Source organism: Anabrus simplex, chromosome 2, assembly GCF_040414725.1.
Source record: "Anabrus simplex isolate iqAnaSimp1 chromosome 2, ASM4041472v1, whole genome shotgun sequence".
Lineage (NCBI taxonomy): Eukaryota > Metazoa > Arthropoda > Insecta > Orthoptera > Tettigoniidae > Anabrus > Anabrus simplex.
Genome location: NC_090266.1, coordinates 991,854,787 through 991,874,060, shown reverse-complemented (window position 1 = coordinate 991,874,060; position 19,274 = coordinate 991,854,787). Strand labels below are relative to the sequence as shown.

The 19,274-nt window shown below is 40.3% G+C and overlaps 1 protein-coding gene across 1 annotated transcript in view; it reads left to right on the top strand.

Annotated features, from left to right (window-relative positions):
- RhoGAP19D (Rho GTPase activating protein at 19D) overlaps positions 1–19,274 on the top strand; it is a 528,281-nt gene that overhangs the window by 163,854 nt on the left and 345,153 nt on the right. The gene's annotated exons all lie outside the window — the stretch shown is intronic.

Below are 19,274 nucleotides of genomic sequence, written 5' to 3'. Positions count from 1 at the left end.
TGAGTATTAAACATGGTGTTCATGCCAACTCCATACTGTTATCACCACGGAAGTGAACACTTCCCAAACATCAAACTGAGATATTGTGAAATGTTATTGAATTAAAAGCTGTGTAATATTTAAATTCTTACACTCGGTGCCATACATTAGAATTTCGTCAAGGGTGGGGCTTGTGGTCATTTTTAAGACTAGTTATTCAAATGTTAATTTCTGGTATTTCAATTATGTTTCCTACTACTACAATTTTTTCACATCTGCTGGACTATTTTGCTACTCTTGCAGTCTCGCCAACATTAAAAATGCATTTTACAAACACATTGAATAACTGTGACAACTGCTGACTAGTGCGTGCGTGCGTGCGTGCATACACACTCTCACACTGACTGACCTGACTGACTGACTGCGGTATATTTACAAATTACTCTTCCTTATGGCGCAGCAGGCGGTCCAGCCCATTCCTCTACCTGGTGACATATAATCCTTAATCTCGCTTCCCCAAGTCCAGTCACCTCGCACAGCAGCTGTGTGTAGACCGGTGGATCTGAACACAGGGCTACGGACCACTCGACACAGGACGACTGTTCGTTCGTTCGACTCCACAGACAGTCCAGTAATTCACACAGTTACATGCAGTAAACAACTACAGCTCAACAGTATTCAGCCGCAGGATATTACTCACAACAGCGAACATTAATACAGGTCCATTTATCCTCGCACTCACAATGGTAGGTTTCCTCGCTGACTCACGGCGGTCCTCAGTCCATAAAATTACACAAGCACACAGTACTCCCAGGTAGAACAAATCTTCCGTTTTGTCATCTCCAGCCCACCTACTCACTGGATGATCTGACACCACAACCACAGCTCCTGGTTCAGACCTCGGTGGGACACTAGCGACACCCAACACACTTGAGTCTCACATGGAGTCCAACACTGACTCCAGCTCCACCCTAGAGCCCAAACTGTCACCCTCTGCCTCCGGCTAGCCTCCCTTTTTATATCTCGGGTGATTTGAGCCAGAATTTTCATGAGATCACTAGCGGCAGACCATTCCCGCTGAATCTCCAAGAAACTCGAACGTAAGCCGGCCAACGAGAACATTACATTGAAAGGCCGGCCCCGCCCTACAAGCCGGCTGGGAGATCCCAGGTCATGTGAATTGCTAGCCTCTTCCTGGAAGTACCTAAAGGGGTTACCACGGGGCTGGCACGTAACAATACAGTATTTCCCAGACTTAAACATGGTGCAATAACAAGCAGAGAAATCATTTTGAAGGCAGAGGGCTGTCTAATCCCTTAAGCCGTGTCTGTTGTGTTCTTGACTGTTAGTACCAAGCGTCAGAGTAGTGTTGGAAGTGGAGCAGATGCTCCTTTGATTGTAGTCTGTAGTGTGAATGCAGCAACATGCATCATTCTCCAGTTGAATCAGTAGCGCATACTTCATACAATATATGCCAACGGTATATTAAATATTTTAAATGCTACGTTTTACTACTCTAATTCTCATCCAGCTACTATTGTAAACAAAATGTTTGACAATGAAATGCTCAGTTAAAGAAATTAAAGAGATTTTTAAATTGAAAATTTTACAGTATGATGATAGCGACATGTTGATGAGACCACATTTGCCAAAGTACCTTCTTTTCCAGTACCTTACTTGTTTTTAAAAGGAAATATCTTTAATTCCAGCTATTCTCTCCAATAACATTTCATTTAATCTGTCTTTTATTAATCATTGCCCCAGTGGAGTGAGACAGGCTTCAGCAGCCGGCACAATTCCTATCCTCACCGCTAGATGGGGACTTCATTCATTCCATTCCTGACCCGGTCAAATGACTGAAAACAGGCTATGGATTTGCATTTTCATACTGTATTGTCTGGCTTGAACCAACTCCTTTTTAGAGGAACTTTCTCTTATCCCAAATATTGGCTACCAGTATTATTATTATTATTATTATTATTATTATTATTATTATTATTATTATTATTATTATTTCAGTTACTATTTTATTCTTGTAGAAATCCTTGTTAAATGAAACTTGCATACCATCAAAATTTGATATCTGAAAGCAAATCAAGTTTATTCTTGACGTTTAAATTCTGCTAATAATTGACACTTGGTTATAGTAAAATGGTCAAAGTTCATTCTTGAAGTTTCAAGCAAGCGCTCAATTCAATATTATAACGAAATAAATAAAGTTCCTTCTTGGAATAATTAATCAGCTTGACTTATTATGAAAATAAATAAAGTTCACTCTTGAAGTTCTAAACTGAATGCCCAATTCAAAAATTATCGTAAATTAGAGTTCATTCGTTAGGTAAGAAGTAAAATTGATATTATTCAAGTTCTTATTCACTGGAAATATATCTAATGAAATGGCTAAGTCTTGATTGCATTCTATGAAAGTCATTAAAGTTCTTTCCACTCGTTAGCAAGTTTGTTTGAGCTTCGGAGTAGCTCTGGTAAGACTTTAATATTACACTGGCTTTACGTGTAAAATTGAGTTATTTGTAAAATTGAATGTCGCTTAAGAAATTGATGGTTACATGGAAAACTGAAAGTGACGTGTGGGTTTGAAAGTTAAATTGGAGGTCACAGTTCATAACATTTGAACTGACTGTTCTTTAAACAGCACAGATGCATATATCCTTCAAGTTGTTGTTGTTGTTGTTGTGGATCTTGAAGTAGCTGGCTCCGTCTGACTGCGTCCTCGCAGCCCCAGAGGACCACGTATCCACCGATGACCAGGAACACCATCACCATATGTTCCCCGACGATCCAGAACACCATCACCACAGTCCCCCGAAGCTATCACGTTCTCACGATGGAAGTTCACACGATGATACGGGTGGTGAAGTCTATGCATGTGGTGTCAAATTGCTCACGCTACTTGGTGTGTTATAGCACTGTTTGTTCATAATTAACAAGTGTAACGTTTGTAGGGAAATTTCACCTATGATATTTGAACCAAGGTTCCACGTGATAATGCTATCGAACAGTCACTGTCCAACAACACAAGTTCGAGATGCTGAATGCACTGTGTTCCCAACTGTAAGTTTGAATATAGGTCATGAATTCTAAAGAGTCTGTACATTCTATCTCGCACATGATAATGTCATAATGTTCAGTTACACAGTATATGTTCTCTCACAGAAAATAATGGGCACTTAATATTCAAGAAACAATCTGCACTGCCTGTCTCGCACACCATAAAGTATTAATGCTCAGTTTCACAGTCTATGTTCCCTTACGTGAAATAATGGGCACATAATTTTAATAAACGGAATCCTAAATAGCTGGTCACTTGCAAAAGTTCAAATACGTATAGCTGTCTGATCAAATTGTAATTTGTTGTTTAATGACAATTCTGTAGCATACAGCACAAAAATAATATGTCCCGCTGAACAAAGTATAACACTAGTGTTTTAAAGCAAGCAACGTAATATGTAAGTGTGTTTGAATGCTTTTGAATAAGTCTTTTAGAAGTGGGCGAAAAATTTTAGAATATAAAGTTACACTGCTGTCACAGTCGAAGTTCTCACCTAGGCTGTGCTTCTCTGATACAGAGTTCAAAGTTGCAGACATTTGTAACTAGGCACTCCACACACAAATTCCAATCATACTCGCTAGTACTATGCCATGCAGCAGATCTCCACCGGTCTCTGCTCTACAGTAGGTTGCTGTGGGTCGTTCTCTCCAGGCTGGCCTTGTGTACAGAAACTTGACCCTGAGCGTGAATGTCATGGATATCACCTGATATTTTAACATCTTAATATTTCTGTAAATAATGTAGCTGTCAACTTGAAATTTGAGTACAAGCTATTTGTTATTGCCAGCTACACGATCCCGTTATCCATTTGCTGTTATATCATCAGGAAGCGAAGATAGAAGAAAGCTTCTAGATCATTCCTTCTGGCGTGCAGGCCACGTCTTCGGTGACTTCAAGGTTGTGCCTTGGCAAGCTGCAGCCGAGCTTGCTAACAGCACGTGTTGTGTAACAGACTACAACGTGCACAATTTTAACTTACAAAACAGGCCGTGCGGTCTCCAGTTCGGTTACGGGCAATTGCAGATGTAACCAGTTGGTTCCTGTTTCAATACCATTCTTATAAAAATAACCTGTATATGAAAAATTAATACTGAGCAATTTTTAATAATTTGACTTTTACAATCTTTCTGTGAGACAAGCAATAATAGAGAGATTTACACTTTTGATTTTCATCATTGCTTCCTACACCATTTTTAGCTATAAATTTGAGCTGTTGATTTTTGAATTTTCCATGTTATAAATACCACATTTACTCGCATATTAGACCCCCTTTTTTTCTTCTTCACTTTTCCAGCCAAGAAAAGTAAAGGGAGGGGTGGGGGGGGGGGGGGGGAGGGTTCCCAAAACGTGATGATCTCAAATTTTGTGCAGTAAACACATGGCTGCTATAAAGAGCTATAAATTGTACATGTTAACATTCAACACTATTCTTTAACAAACTTAAGAATGTATTCTGAGTTTTACTGGCTATTTTTGTTGGAAGGCAGTATTTCTAAATTTAAAAAGAATAAATTTAATGATGAACACATGACTGTTAGCTTACGTATGAAGTAAATATAGTAACTTTTAGTTACTCTTAAATCATGTCATTCGTTTCATCTCATTAACTCCTCTGATGAGGTTGACGTCAAGAAGGGCATGCGGTCGTACAAACTCGCTACGAAAATTAGTCTCGCTTCATACTCGACCCCGTAGAGAAAAGGGATAAGGGTATTGTCTTATGCAATATTAATACAAAAGAATGTAATGGCAGTCATTTGTGTCTGTCAGTTAAGCAGTAGGCCTACCACATAGTAAACCTGATCATTGCTTTCATTTGAATTATCGTCTTGTGCCGCCAGCTTCACTGCTGCTGGCGTGTTGTCATTCCAAATGACATCATCTTCACAGCAATCGCGAGTATTCAAGATCCCGTCGTTTTACAGCTTAAAAAATAGTTTCGTTCCAGACTGTAGAGTCCAAACAATGAGAAACTATTCGCAGATGGTTTCTGGAGATGGTCTCTGTTATTCCCTGTTGGTGTATGTGTAGCAGAAGCCACCCCTTCTGAATAAAGCCGTGCTGTAAAAAGCATGCCAACCCACCAGCTGATAATGTATGTTACGAGCTGTACTTCCGAATGTAATGCATGGTGAGTAGAAGCATTCTTTGAATAACTGCGACTATTGAAAGCCAGGCCTTTATTTCTAAGTATACTGTATTTCATGCTTGTTCTCTACATTTATCACATCAGGATTTACCTAAACAGCTGTAATTGAGATAAGAGAGACTACATTGTTCAGGTTATGTATGCTAGTAAGTGCCCGGCTAGTGTTAAGTTTACATGTAATAATAATAATAACTTAATGTTATTATTTCAATCAATAGTGTTAAGTTTACCGAGGTCGATAGCTGCAGTCGCTTAAGTGCGGCCAGTATCCAGTATTCGTGAGATAGTAAGTTCGAACCCCACTGTCAGCAGCCCTGAAGATGGTTTTCCGTGGTTTCCCATTTTCACACCAGGCAAATGCTGGGGCTGTACCTTAAATAAGGCCACGGCTGCTTCCTTCCCACTCCTAGCCACTCCCTGTCCCATTGTCGCCATAAGACCTATCTGTGTCGGTGCGACGTAAAGCGACTAGAGGAAAAAAAAAGTTAAGTTCCACGACTGAAAGAATAAAAATAACAGGAAAGCTTGTCGCATTTATTGATATCTACAGGTGTGGTGGTAATGCATTTTACTATCATAACGTTTAATTTTGCACGTTCATTGCCTCCATATTTTTTTTCGTTAACACATAGTATGTTCTGTTTGGCACATCAGAAAATCGTAAAAGTAGTTAGTGGGGACGTAAAATCAATACCGTTGTTGTTGTTGCTATTATTATTATTATTATTATTATTATTATTATTATTATTATTATTATTATTATTATTTAGTTAAACAATCGTTACGATTGAATTGTTTTTATTGCGTTTTAAACCTACTTGTCTCCAAAGATCATGTCGGCTATATTGGCCTGAGTTGAGAGATATTAAATGATCACTTTGTTAATGATCTTGCTATATTAAGAAATATTCACGATTGTTGCATTAACTAAAGTAAACTAATTTCCTCATCCCGAGGTCGTGCAGCCCCCAATGGAGAGGAGCTGCATGTAGGATGTTTACTGCATATCAACTTTCCTGCCATTCTTAAATCTCTGACAATACGCTACCGGGAATAGAACTAGGGCCCCCCCCCCGAGAACGACGGCTGACTGTGCTAACTATTATGCTGGCGGACATTCTTAACTACGAAACACAGATGTACCGCATGACCGACGCGCATTTTCATTGCGCGGGTTGTGCGGACAAAACTATTCACAAATTTGCGTGATGTCATCGGAGCTGCAATAAGGCCTGTATCCGCTTCATAGCGGAATCTTTGTTGTTCTCTGACAAATTATGTTGGGGGGGGGGTCTTGTATGCAAGATTTATATTTTTCATTTTCTTTGTCTCAAAAAGCCAGGGGGGCGGGGGTCTAATATGCGAGGGGGGGTCGAACACACAAGTAAATACAGTATATTTCCATAAAATAATGTGGGCAACACTGAGAGAGGCCTTGTTAAGATTTTCAGTTTTGACTCCGTTAATTTATAACGGTTAGGTTCTTTAGACTTTCAAAATGAATTTATGAAAAAATACATTCAGAAAGTACCTCAAAAAGAAAACATACAACAGAATTATACCTGAAAAAGAAACAGACACTTTAATTAAGCTATAGATCATATGAAGTCTGACTTAAATATCTGTGTATACCGTATGTCCATGAAAACTACATTTTAATTAATCCATCAAAATCAAAAGCTATTATTGTTGGACAGATGAAACAAATTAGTGCAGCAAAGAACAAAAACATTCCTCCACTCACTTTATCTGGTAAAATTGTTCAGTATGAAAACTTGATAAGAAATTGTGGTGTAAATACACACATCAAAAAGATGTTGCGTCACCTCGGTTCTAAGATAGCTGGAACACTGATGCTGAATGTTTATATTTCATAGAGAACGCAGTCCCTTTGGCTGTTCCTAGATGTCATTAAACCTGCCCAAAGACGTAAATAACCATGCACGAGCAGGGCCTATTAGACGGACTGAGTACGACAGCCGATCAGTTCCAGTCATGCCACCAGGAAGGAGGTACACTGCTCGTGTTGTCTGTAGTTCTGCCATGCCTAGAAGGTAAATACCGCAGTTTGATCATATCCGCATTGTTACATTGTGTCGGGAGGTGCTCTCAAGGGAAGTTTCCAGACACCTCTGAGTGAACGAAAGTGATGTTGTTCGGACATGGAGGAGGTATGAATATACAGGAACTGTCGATGACATGCCTCGCTTAGGCCGCCCAAGGGCCACGATAGCATTGGATGACTGCTACTTATGGATTTCAGCTCTCAGGAACCCTGAAAGCAACGCCACCATACTGAATATTGCGTTTCGTGCAGCCACAGGACGTAGTGTTTAGACTCGAACTGTATGCAATAGGCTGCAAGATGGGCACCTTCACTCCAGATGTCCACGGTGAGGTCCACATTTGCAACCTAGGTGCCATGCAGCGTGGTACAGATAGGCCTAACAACATGCTGAATGGATCCGTCAGAATTGGCATCATGTTGTCCTCACAGATGAGTGTCACACATGCCTTCAACCAGTCAGTCATCGGAGACTTGTTTGGAGGTAGTCTGGTCAGGCTAGAGTCTTAGACACACTGTCCAGTGAGTGCGGCAAGGGGGTGGTTCCCTGATATCCTGGAGTGACATGTGGGGCTGACGTACGCCACTGGTGGTCATGGAAGGCGCCAAAATGGCTATATGATGCAGAAATGACATCCTCCGACCTATAGTGCAGTCATATCGGCAGAATTTCGAAGAAGCATTAGTCTTCATGGACGACAATTCTTGCCCACATCCTGCACATCTTGTGAATGAGTTCCTTCATGATAACGACATCGCTCGACTAGAGTGGCCAGCATCTTCTCCAGACATGAACCCTATCAAACATGCCTGGGATATATTGAAAAGGGCTGTTTCTGGATGAGATGTACCACCAACCAATGTGAGAGATGTATGCCAAACTGCCGTTTAAAAGTGGGAAAATCTGGACCAACAATGCCTTGATGAACTAGTGGATAGTACACCACCACGAATACAGGTATGCATCATTGCATCAGGATATGCTACTGGGTATTAGAGGTACTGGTGTATGCTGCAATGTGTAGTTTTCAGAAGCAATAAGGAGAGCTTAAATTTTTTTTGTGTATATCTCTATTCCATTTGTATGTAAAGGCTCAGGACCTCATGCAAAACCTTTTTTGAAGTGTGTGTATAAAGGAGTCTTAACTGGGGAGAGCACATTACCAATGTGCATAGAAATGTATACACCTACCTCCACCCACTAAAACATCAAAATATGCTGCCATTAAACATGAGAATTAGACTTACAAATACTCTTATTCTCCCTCTATTTTCCTACTGCGACATAATACTAATTGATACCATGAGAGAACAGCTAAACCTATCACAACGTGCTATGAACTCTTGTATTAAATTTATCTTCTCCTTACGCTATGATATTCATATTACACCTTATTATCGTCAACTTTCCCTTCTAAAATTTCAACAGTATAGAAACCTCCACATGGCAGTATTAATGTTTTGAATATTAAATAAGAATATTGCCTATTACATATCTTCAAAACTGAATTTCCTATCCTTCTTCCACCAGCATAACACACGCTCTGGTATCCCTTGCTATCCCTCTCAGCAGATAAGCAGCATATAGCCATTCCTTTGTTGTGACTGAAGCTAGAATATGGAACACTCTGCTCCACAACATTAGAGCCATAAATAGCATAAAATCATTTTTCACCATGCTGTGAACATCTCCTCAATGTGTGTTGGCAGGTTGAATGAATCTTGAGGAGTGAATATCTATGAGAATATGCATTTAATGTGCTTGTTATTTTTTGTCATGTTACTTCTAGTTTTTGACTCTATTTTCTAAGATTAAGAATGTTTTTCATATGTACACTGGTGGCAAAATGGAAAACTTAAGTAGATAGTATAATAAAAGTGTAGACATTGAAAGATAAGTGTGTACAGGAAGAATTTCTGGAGAGACTGAAACAACAAATTCTAGTTACTGAAGTAGGAAATTTGAAAGATAAATTTTTCAACTTCAAAACGGCATTCGAAAGTGGGACAGTGTGTGCCTGTGGTAGATCAATGACAAGAGTGAAAGAAAAGGAGACACCCTGGGGAATGAGAAAATGAGAAAAGCACTGAAATAAAAGATGAAAGCTTGGCAAGAATATAATAGAAGAAAGCAAAAGGAGTATCATGATAATAAAAGGGAATGTAAGAAATAGGTAAGAGAAGAAAAGTATAGAAGAATTCACACGAAATATTAAAACGGATGGAACTGCCAGTAAAGGAATGCTGTATGGAATTATATGAAGTATTAGGAAAGAAACGGTTTATACAAAGCTGGTGAAAGAGGAAGGCTGCTGGACCTGTTGAATTACAAAGGGTTATAGATTGTTAAAGTGTATATCGAAACAGAAATGTGTGCCAGAAGACTGGGGAAAGGAAATAATAATACCAGTCTTAAAGAACGGGAACAAAAAATTGTGTGATAACTACACTATGTGATGAAAAGTATCCAGACACCTGGCTGAACATGATGTAAAAGTTCGTGGCGCCCTCCATCGGTAATGCTGGAATTCAATATGGTGTTGGCCCACCCTTAGCCTTCATGACAGCTTCCATTCTCGCAGGCAAATGTTCAGTCAGGTGCTGGAAGGTTGGTTGAGAATGGCAGCCCATTCTTCACGGAGTGTTGCACTGAGGAGAGGTAGCGATGTTGGTCGGTGAGGCCTGGCACGAAGTCGGCATTCCGAAACATCCCAAAGGTGTTCTATAGGATTCAGGTCGGGACTCTGTGCAGGCCAGTCCATTACAGGGATGTTATTGTCGTGTAACCACTCCGCCGCAGGCCGTGCATTATGAACAGGTGCTCGATCGTGTTGAAAGATGCAATCATCATCCCCGAAGTGCTCTTCAACAGTGGGAAGCAAGAAGGTGCTTAAAACATAAATATAGGCGTGTGCTGTGATAGTGCCACGCAAAACAACAAGGGTTGCAAGCCCCCTCCATGAAAAGCATGACCACACCATAACACCACCGCCTCCGAATGTTACTGTTGGCAATACACACGCTGGCAGATGGACGTTCACTGGGCATTCGCCACACCCACATCCTGCCATCGGATTGCCACATTGTGTACCGTGATTCGTCACTCCACACAACGTTTTTTCACTGTTCAATCGTCCAATGTTTATGCTCCTTACACCAAGCGAGGCATCGTTTGGCATTGACCTGCGTGATGTGTGGCTTATGGGCAGCCGCTCGACCATGAAGTCCAAGTTTTCTCACCGCCCGCCAAACTGTCGTGTACTTGGAGTGGATCCTGATGCAGTTTGGAATTCCTGTGTGATGGTCTGGATAGTTACCTGCCTATTACACTTGAGGACCCTCTTCAACTGTCAGCTGTCTCTGTCGGTCAGCAGACGAGGTCGGCCTGTGCGCTTTCGTGCCGTGCGTGTCCCTTCACATTTCCACTTCACTATCGCATCAGAAACAGTGGACCTAGGGATGTTTAGGAGTGTGGAAATCTCGTGTACAGTCTTTTGACACAAGTGACACCCAATCACCTGACCACGTTCGAAGTCCCTAAGTTCTGCGGAGCGCATCATTCTCTTCTCTCACAATCTCGAATGACCACTGAGGTCGCTGCTATGGAGTACCTGGCAGTAGGTGGCAGCACAATGCACCTAAGATGAAAAACGTATGTTTTGGGGGTGTCCGGATACTTTTGATCACATAGTGTATATAGGAATCGCGCTCTTTATCATGTGGAAAAAATACTGCAAAGGATATTAACACATTCGCTACTATTGTTACACTGTTGACATTAAGTGGGAGTGTGTCACGAGTCACCAGTGTCTCTTACCGTACTTTGCCGGTGTGCATCTCGAGGCACGTGTGACTCGTTCTACGGAAGTAGTTCTGTGGGCTGGTGGTGGATGGCGAAAGTATATTACTTCAAAATAATGAGATTGGCAGCTGGAAGTATTGTCAAGTTCTCACATTCCTCAGCAGGGGAATCCACCAGCGCTCGGTTTAGCGGCAATAATCATTGAAATCCACGAGTCACCAGTGTCTCGCGTTGCACAGAACAGAACATTAACATCCCTTTCTACATGTTGGTAAAGGTTGATTTACATAAGCATAAATGCATTTTAGACGAATAATAATTGAACATAGTTATTTGCTTTATAATAGTAAAGGCACTGTATATAAAATTTAAAATATTTTAAAAATAATACTGTTCTCTATTTGAACCAAACTGTGTATTTTTTTTTTTTCACTGATCTCGAAATTCCCTAAACTATTTACACATGCCTCCCCTGTGAACCATGTGACCTTGCCACGGTGGGGAGGCTTGCATGTCCCAATGAAGCAGATAGCAGAGCCGCAGGTGCAACCATATCAGATGGGTATCTGTTGAGAGACCAGACTAAGGAATGGTTCATCGAAATGGGGGTAGCAGCCTTTCGGAAGTTGCAAGGGCAGCAGTCTAGATGATTGATATGGCCTTGTAATAATACTCAACATGGCTTACTTGTGTTGATACTGCTACACGGCTGAAAGCAACGGGAAACTACAGCTGTAACTAACTCTCAAGGACATGCAGTTCTCTCTGGATGAATGATGTACTGATGATGGCTTCCTCCCGGGTAAAATATTCTGGAGGTAAGAGTCCCCCATTCGGATCTCCGGGTGGGGTCTACTCAAGAGGGAGCGATCATCAGGAAGATGGATACTGACATTCTGCAAGTTGGAGCGTGGAATGTTAGAAGTTTGAATCGTTGTGATCGGTTAGAGAACCTGAAAGGAGAGATGGATAGACTAAAGTTAGATGTAGTTAGTACAAGTGAATTACGTTGGCAGGAAGAACAGGATTTTTGGTCAGGCGACTACCAAATTATCAACACAATATCAAACGGGTAATGCAGGAGTTGGTTTAATAATGAATAAGAAAATAGGGCAGCGGATAAGCTACTACGACCAGCATAGTGAAAGAATTATTGTCGTCAAGATATACACCAAACCAATGCCCACCACAATAGTGCAGGTCTATAAGCCCACTAGTTCAGCGGATGATGAGGAAATCAAAAGAATATATGAAGAGATAGAAGATTTAATACAATATGTAAAAGGTGACGAGAATCTAATAGCGATGGGAGACTGGAATGCAGTAGTCGGCCAAGGAAGAGAAGGTAATACAGTAGGAGAATTCGGATTGGGACAAAGGAACGAAAGAGGAAGTTGGCTGGTTGAATTCTGCACTGATCATAATTTAGTCCTTGCCAATACTTGGTTCAAACACCACAAACAACGGCTGTATACATGGAGGAGACCTGGAGACACAGGAAGGTATCAAATAGACTTCATTATGATTAGACAGAGATTCAGAAACCAGGTGTTGGATTGCAGAACTTTCCCAGGAGCAGATGTGGACTCTGACCACAACTTGTTGGTCATGAAATTCCATCAGAAGTTGAAGAAATTGAAGAAAGGAAAGAATGCAAAAAGATGGGATCTAGTCAGGTTGAAAGAAAAGAGTGTGAGGGATTGTTTCAAGGAATACGTTGCACAAGGGCTAAATGAAATGGCTGAAGGAAACACAATACAGGAAGAGTGGAGAGTCATGAAAAATGAAGTCAGTAGGGCTGCTGAAGAAATGTTAAGAAGGAAGAAAAAATCAACTAAGAATCGGTGGATAACTCAGGAGATACTAGACCTGATTGATGAACGACAAAATTACAAGGATGCTAGAAATTAAGAGGGCAGAGAAGAATACAGGCAAATAAAGAATCAAGTAGATAGAAAGTGCAAGGTAGCTAAGGAAGAATGACTGAAGAAGTGCAAGGATATTGAAAGTTGTATGGTCCTAGGAAAGGTAGATGCTGCCTACATGGAAATCAAGGAAACCTTTGGAGAAAGGAAATCTAGGTGTATGGATATTAAGAGCTCAGATGGAAAGCCACTTCTAGGGAAAGAAGACAAAGCAGAAAGATGGCAGGAACATATCCAGCAGTTGTACGAAGGTAAAGAAGTAGATCAAAGGGTTCTGGAACAAGTAGAGGCTGTTGATTCTGATGAAATGGGAGACCCAGTTTTGAGGTCAGAGTTTGACAGAGCTGTGAGTGACCTAAATAGGAACAAGGCACCTCGAATTGATGACATTCCCTCTGAATTACTGACTGCCTTAGGAGAAACCAGCATGGCAAGGTTCTTCCATTTAGTGTGTAAGATATAGGAGACTGGAGAAGTCCCATCCGATTTTTGGCAGAATGTTGTTATACCTATTCCCAAGAATGCCGGTGCTGACAGGTGTGAAAACTACCACACCGTTAGTTTAGTATCTCATGCCTGCAAAATTTTAACACACATTATTTATAGAAGATTGGAAAAACAAGGTGAAGCCGAGTTGGGAGAAGATCAATTTGGCTTCAGAGGAAATGTAGGAACACGTGAAGCAATCCTGACTTTACGTCTGATCTTAGAGGATCGAATCAAGGACAAGCCCACGTACATGCCATTCGTAGATCTAGAAAAGGCATTTGATAATGTTGATTGGACCCTGCTATTTAAGATTCTGAAGGTGATTGGGATCAGATACCGAGAACGAATAATTATCTACAATCTGTAAAAAAATCAGTCTGCAGTGATAAGAATCGAGGGCTTTGAAAAAGAAGCAGCAATCCAGAAAGGAGTGAGGCAAGGCTGCAGTTTGTCCCCCTCCTTTTCAATGTTTACATTGAACAGGCAGTAAAGGAAATCAAAGAGGAATTTGGAAAGGGAATCACAATCCAAGGAGAGGAAATCAAAACTTTGAGATTAGCCGATGATATTGTTATTTTGTCTGAGACTGCAGAAGATCTTGAGAAGCTGCTGAATGGTATGGACGAAGTCTTGGGTAAGGAGTACAAGATGAAAATAAGTAAGTCCAAAACAAAAGTAATGGAGTGAAGTCGAACAAAGGCAGGTGATGTAGGAAATATTAGATTAGGAAATGAAGTCTTAAAGGAAGTAGATGAATATTGTTACTTGGGTAGTAAAATAACTAACGATCGCAGAAGTAAGGAGGACAGAAGATGTAGACTAGCACAAGCAAGGAAGAGCTTTATTAAGAAAAGAAATTTGCTCGCTTCAAACATTGATATAGGAATTAGAAAGATTTATTTGAAGACTTTGGTGTGGAGCGTGGCATTGTATGGATGTGAAACATGGACAATAACTAGCTCAGAAAGAAAGAAAGAAAGAAAGAAAGAAAGAAAGAAAGAAAGAAAGAGAATAGAAGCTTTTGAAATGTGGTGTTACAGAAGAATGATGAAGGTGAGATGGACAGATAGAATCACGAATGAAGGGATACTGAATCGAATTGGTGAGAGGAGATCGATTTGGCTAAATTTGACGAGAAGAAGAGATAGAATGATAGGACACATCTTAAGACACCCAGGACTTGTTCAGTTGGTTTTTGAAGGAAGTGTAGGTGGTAAGAACAGTAGGGGTAGACAAAGATATATGACAAGCAGAAGTTGCATCAAACCAGTCTATGGACTGATGACTTAAACATCATTTACACATGATCTCACTGATTTTATTATTATACAATGGCAATTTTTATTTTGAACACAGTAAGTTCTTTTTCAGCATTTATGAACTTTACTAAAATTTCTAATGCACATGAATGGTTTGTTTGGGCATTCCTCACAATATGTTGTCACCTGCTTTTTCTTGTCAGCGTCTTTTGATGTACCACGTTCTCGCTGAGCTGTATAGCAAACCGTGCATCGTCTTTGTACTTTCCGGCTGGTCCTTCAATCTTTGAGAGTGTGTGCGCACATCTCCTCCCAGTGCTGATGACGGGTTATGTCTGTGTTCCAACCAGGCTTCTTGCGACCTTCTCTTGACATTGCGGTAGTGTCTTTTTTGGAGCCAGGCTGAGTGGCTCGGATGGTTGAGGCACTGGTCTTCTGACCCCAACATGGCAGGTTTGATCCTGGCTCAGTCCGGTGGTATTTCAAGGTGATCAAACACGTCGGCCTCGTATCGGTCGATTTACCGTGATAGAACTCCTGCGGGACTAAATTGCAGCACCTCGGCGTCTCCGAAAACCATAAAAGTAGTTAGTGGGACGTAAATACCATTTTAAACCTTTCCGCAGACCTGAATAATAAGACTTTTTATCGCTGAAATTGACCCGCTTTTTAGCTCCATTGTAATCAAGAACAGAGGGAGAGAGTCTTCCTAACACGTTCACTGTCTCTGTTTTTCTTTCCAGAGTCTGCCAGACAGTCACAATGGCTCGGCAGTGTTGAAGGCATTAAAACAGGTTGCTTGTCAACCCACTTGATAACTTGAGTACCGTGCTGACACATCTTACCCACCACCTCTGCTTTCTTCATTTTCTGTTTCACTATCATTGGTAGTCCATGTCTATTGCTACGAAGAGTCCCACACACAAGGTTTTATTCTTCAGAATTTTTTCTGCCAGAGGTACACTTATGTAGAAATTACGGGGATAGAGGATTCATCCTTCATTTAGAAATCCACTTAGAAGCTCCATTACAACAGAATGAGCATGACCTACTCCGCTTTCATTCACAGTGGATTTTCCTGCATAGATTTTCGTTCTAACTGTGTAGTCTTCTTTTGTACATAGTTTATACACCTTAGCTCCATATTTGTGAGTTTTGTTAGGAATGTACATTCTGGAAACTAAACGGCCTCTCCAAGGAACCATAGCTTCATCTATAAACCTTTTCTTCCCCTTTGTCAAGGCATTCTCAGAATTTTGGTTTAATTTATCAAGGAGGGGTTGGATTCAATAAAGACGATCGCCTGATTGATGGTTAGCTTCGTTGTCTACAAAGTGCCAGAATTTCCAGAGAAGGAAATGATCCAGTTGCGTTACCTGTCATTCTTAGACTAGTATGACTTGATAGTTGGGTGAGGAACAAGACTTGAACACATGATAATTCTTAGAAACTGTTTCATTTCCTCAACATTAATTTACTTCCATTTCAAACTTCTGGACTTGCTTTTCAAGTTATGACTTTGTTTATACTGAATGGCATACCTGTTGGTTTCTTGAACCATCATTTCTACTATGCTGTCATCCACACAATGAGATATATATCAATGGGCTGTCCCTCTTCTAACTGCAACTGAACTTTTGCTTCCTCAGGAAATCAGTTAAGCCTAAATCATTCCTGGTTATATCATCCCAACTGCAGTCTGATTTGACTGATTGTCTTTTAACTTGTTCATTGTCACGTTCACTGTGGCTATTGTATACCTCTGTCAGTTCCAAAGGACGCTGGTGAAAATTATGAACTTGATAATGAAAAATTGGGATCATCAATATCTCTATATTCGATATCTTCATTTCTTAAAAGATCCTCAGTATCAGACTCCTCTAATGATTTCTCTAAATGAATCTCCTGGTTTGTTATGAAGAGTCCAAACTGGAACAATTTTTGGGTGGCTGGAAGTCTGCTAATTTAAGTTTCATTTGAAACAATTCACACATATTCTGTAGCTTTCTATGCTTATTGTTAATAAGATGATGAAATCTGTATATGAGTAATGTTCTTACAATGATGCTGCATAGAAAAGATGCCCAACTGTCAATCTTGTAGTTACTTTACACGATGACAAAGGTATTCACACGCTGTTGCAACAGATTTCCGCCAGCCTGTAATGACGGCTACAGTACGATAATACTCAATCAACAATGTATAGCTTCTCTTGTCCACCACAGTTGATCGGGCATCTAGTAAAAACGTGAGGCACAGGTGACTCGTATAGCAAATAATAAAAGCTGAATTAGATCCATGCGTCGTGAGTTACCTTTGGCTTGTGGTATAGGGTAGTTTCTATGCAGCATCATAGTAAGAATGTTACTTATATACAGATTTCATCATCTTATTAACTACAAGCATAGAAAGCTATACCTATGCCATAAAACATCATAGATACGACCATAGTACATCATAGATACCACTTGTGACTTGCTGTTGTAGTGTTAGGTAAAGTTATCACCGTAGCAGCATAGGAATAAAATGTGTGTTTTATCCAGCACCACATTTTTATGCTGTAAGAGTCGCATGTGACTCGCAAAGCAGGGAACGTGTTAAAGAGGAGAATGAGAAGAAAGGTAGGAGAGTTGCAAGAGGAACAGTATGGCTTTAGAAGTGGAAGATCTACAATGGATCCAATCTTCAGCATGAGGCAATTTATGGAAAAGAATTCAGAATATGAAAAGGATCTGGTCATGACATTAATAGATCTAACAAAGGCATACGATAGTGTTCCCAAGAAGGAGGTTTGGGAAACCATGGTCAAAAACAGACTGGTTACACTAACTGTGGATGTTGCAAAGAATATGAAAATAAGCAACGTACACTTTACGTTTGATACCATTTAATCTATAATTCTATTATGAGGAGCACTGCAGGTTCTTGGGTTACACTCCTCAAGTTTGCAAACTCGTCTAATATAATCAGAAAGAATGCTTCACCTGAGCTTACATGCAAGACATGAAGTCCTCTGGAGGAGTGGAAGATAAAGGCTTCCACTCATGGCGCCCGCAAGGTGGGTGCAAGGGGGGGGGGAGTGCCTGTAAAGCTGACTAGCTTGTAATTATCGGCTTTATATTTATCACCACCCCTTCCTTTGTACACTTGGCTACTGTAGCTACTCTCCATTCTTTTGGTATTGCTCCTTTATGCAAACGGCAATCAAATGAATGTTACAGATATGGCACTGTATCCCAACCAATTGTTTTTAGTATGTATAGCCTCTGAAATCATATGAATCATACCTGCCTTTCCTGGCATTCTATTCGTATATTTCTTTAATGTCTTCATTATCATAGGTACATTTCAATACTTTGCCAGTATTAGTCATCTCCTGTACCTGTGCATTATCCTTATATCCCACTACCTTACCTGCTGCTGATGGAATACTTATCTATAAGTCCTCACATATGCGCTCCTCTCCTTGTTAATTTATAATTCCCAGAATTTCTTTCCTGGAGCCTGCTTATACCTTAAAGTACCTATACATATCAATCCTCCATTTTTCACTAAAATTCATGACTGCCAATTATGCTTGCCATTGTGATATAGTGTCATATCTGTAACATTCATTTGACATTTGTTTCTTTCTAAATTCAGTTTCCTCGTATGTTCCTCCAATCTATCCTTACTTCCACAACCATTCCTAACTCTCATATTTCTTTGGAACCTGCGCCACCTCCTTAAGTTTTATTATGTTGTGGGTCTGTACCATTTCTGTACTATTACCACTTCGTACCACTTCTAAAGTTACACTCAACCTCATAAAAATTGGCTAGCAAAGAATATTTAATGGTTTACATTCTTGAAACACAAAAATATTCTTAAACTTTTAGTTAGCCACTGACCAAAGGGATTATATTTGGAATCCTACCATCTGCACAATATGTTCGTCCAATTTCAGACAAGAAGAATTTGAAGGAAAATAATCTTTTGTGACAGCCAATTTTTGTGCAGTTTTGTGTACAAAACGGTTTCCACACTCCGCAACAATCCCATAGGCTGTTTACATTTTTATTTACCATTTTCCACGGATCATAATTGCTTTTTGAAGAGCTCCCCCCATGCTTCTACCATATGGTATTGCCCATCAGTCCTACATTTGCAGACTTCTTGTCTGTCTCATTTGCTGGGCTGAGTGGCTCAGACGGTTGAGGTGATGGCCTTCTGACCCCAACTTGGCAAGTTCGATCCTAGCTCAGTCCGGTGTTATTTGAAGGTCCTCAAATACGTCGGCCTCGTGTCTGTAGATTTACGGGCAAGTAAGAAAACTCCTGCGGGACAAAATTCTGGCACCTCGGCATCTCCAAAAACAATCACAAGTAGTTAGTGGTAGGTGGTAATAATAACATTAATGTTGTTCTTGTTGTTGATAATAATGATGATAATAATATTATTATTTAATACGACAAAAACAGCTTTGCGTGCAGTTACACCATCCATCCCTTCAGTTTCTCTATAGAGTTCATCTGGTTTTATCAGCACAATGTCCAG